The 2,796-nt window shown below is 42.2% G+C and overlaps 1 protein-coding gene across 1 annotated transcript in view; it reads right to left on the reverse strand.

Annotated features, from left to right (window-relative positions):
• SBNO1 (strawberry notch homolog 1) overlaps positions 1-2,796 on the reverse strand; it is an 80,033-nt gene that overhangs the window by 64,292 nt on the left and 12,945 nt on the right. The gene's annotated exons all lie outside the window — the stretch shown is intronic.

Genomic DNA, 2,796 nt, shown 5'->3' on the forward strand with positions numbered 1-2,796 from the left:
AAAAAAAAAAAAAAAAAAAACCAAACAAACAAACAAAAAAAAACAAAAAACCTCTGGCTGGAGTTAATTCAACATGAATATGGAAGCTCAGAACAGAAGTATGAGACTCAGGCAGGAAATGACAAGAGATGAAGCTATCACCTGTAGCCTTGTATAAGATGCTAGAAAGTTCACTTGCTCCTGTGGGAAATAAGGATTACTCCACTTCCAATGGAGGACTACTTGACACAGATTTATGATTTAGAAAGATTACTTGTCCGGGCACTGTGGCTCAAGTCTGTAATCCTAGTACCAAAATGAAGGTTAGCAGGAGGTTAGCTTGAGGCCAGGAGTTCAAGACCTGCCTTGGCAGCATAGGGAGACCCCATATCTACAAAAAAAATTTTTAAATTAGCCAAGTGTGATTAACCAGGTATGGTGGCATGCACCTGTAGTCCCAGATACTTGGGAGGTTGGGCAGGAGAATCACTTGAACCTGATAGGCAGAGGCTGCAGTGAGCTGAGATCGTGCCACTGCTCTCCGGCCTGGGCAACAAAGCAAGACCCTGTCTCAGAAGAAGAAAAAAAGGAGAAAGAAAAAAAATAAAATTAGCCAAGTGTAGGGGTGCATGCCTGTAGTCCCAGCTACTCGGGAGGATTGCTTGAACCCAGGAGTTGGAGACTGCAGGGAGTTGTGATCACCACTGCACGCCAGCCTGGCTACAGAGTTAAGACCCCCACCTCAGTAAAGAAAGAAAAAAAGTTTATTATTCAATAGCAATATAAAAACAAACACTAAGAGGAGACACAGAATAAGACCAGAAGCAGAAAGACGTCTTGGGAAACTGCCACAACAGACCATGAAAGAGCTGTATTATAACTGTATGGAGCAGAAAGAAGGGGAAATGGAATCCAAGATATTTAGGGAGCAGAATCCATCAGACTTAGCTTAAATAAAAACTCAGAATGGAAGTAAGAATATGAAGCACACCAGAGAAAAAGTATGAGCTGATGAATGGTTAGAGTTAAGCCAAGAGAAAATAAAAAATAAATGCTGAATCCAGGAGACCTGAAGGATGTGTTTTATGGAGTGGGGAGGGGGGTGGTCTAAAACCAATTTAAAGCAATAGATTTTAGTTTGGGGTTTTTCCAACTATAATCTCAGGGGTCAGACTAAAATATTCTGCTACCATGGATTTTCACCCATTTTACAGGGGAGAAAAGAGCTTTCTCAATTTTAACTTTTCTCATTAATTTCTCTGAAATAACCAATTTACATATACAAACATACTTAGGAAAAATCTGTACTCTTCTCAGAAGACTAATTTCACGTTACATAAATATACTAATTTTCAGCTAGTCCATTTGTTCTCAGGCTGTGATAAAATTAAATGTCAGTGTTTCATGATATCCTACAAAATGGCATTAGCCAAGGGCATAATCAGCATGACCTTTTCTTTTTTTTTTTTTTTGAGACAAAGTTTCACTCTTGTGGAGTGCAATGGTGCGGTCTCAGCTCACTGTAACCTCCGCCTCCTAGGCTGATTCTCCTGCCTCAGCCTTCCAAGTAGCTGGGATTACAGGCACCCACCACCATGCCTAGCTAATTTTCGTATTTTTAGTAGAAAATGGAGTTTCACCACATTGGCCCACCCGGGTCTCCAACTGCTGACCTCAAGTGATCCACCCACCTCGACTTCCCAAAGTGCTGGTGTTACAGGCATGAGCCACTGCACCCCGCCTGAGCATGACTTCTAGCATGTAAGAACTAGTTCAGATGAAAATATTTAACAAAGAAATTCTCTACTGTGTCTATGTCATCTATGTTTGTTTAGCATTTGGATAGATATTCTAACGGAAAAATGCGTGAGTTTAAGGTGGGAACCAGATATCCAGAAGGAAACCTAAGGAATACCACCGTATAGAAGGGTGGGAGGAAGAACAGATATCCCAAAGATTTGTTTCGTTTTGTTTTTCTGGAGACAGTCTCATTCTGTCGCCCAGGCAGAAGTACAGTGGCGCAATCTAGCTCACTGCAACCTCCGCCTCCCAGGTTCAACCAATTCTCCTGCCTCATTCTCCCAAGTAGCTGGGACTACAGGCGCATGCCCCCACGCCTGGCTAGTTTTTTGTATTTTAGTAGAGACAGGGTTTCACTGTGTTGCCCAGGCTGGTCTCGAACTCCTGAGCTCAGGCAACCCACCCGGCTGACCCTCTCAAAGGAGATTTCTCCAGAATTTTCCAGAAAAAAAGAAAAGTAAGCTAAGGAATTAAAACATTTTGGGCAGGGAGGGAGGAAGGAAGGAAACAAGTTCAACACAGTGTTAAGCTCTTCATAAACATGACCATATTTAAGCCCAAAACAACCCTGAGAGACACAGGTAATATAATTTTGGAGCTGAAACTTGAGGCTCAGAAAACTTAAATTATCTACCCAAGTTCACTCACGCAGGGAGTGGTACAAGATTAGGAACTAGATAGTTGAAGCTCCCAAAGTCCATGAGTTCTCTTTCCAAAGAATACTAAAGTTGATGTTGGTAAACTCTGATGCTTCATTATTTTGTTTCAGAATAAACGCCAGATTGAGATTAAAACTGGAGGGCGGATAAAGTATTAGCAAGACAGAAATAACATCAAGGAACTGAATGACAGATTAAAAAAAGGAGAAATGCCCCAATATAGATTTAAAATAAAGTTGTGGCCGGGCGCGGTGGCTCAAGCCTGTAATCCCAGCACTTTGGGAGGCCGAGGCGGGTGGATCACCAGGTCAAGAGATCGAGACCATCCTGGTCAACATGGTGAAACCCCGTCTCTACT

The sequence above is a fragment of the Cebus imitator genome, unplaced genomic scaffold (assembly GCF_001604975.1).
Source record: "Cebus imitator isolate Cc_AM_T3 unplaced genomic scaffold, Cebus_imitator-1.0 Scaffold169, whole genome shotgun sequence".
Taxonomy (NCBI): domain Eukaryota; kingdom Metazoa; phylum Chordata; class Mammalia; order Primates; family Cebidae; genus Cebus; species Cebus imitator.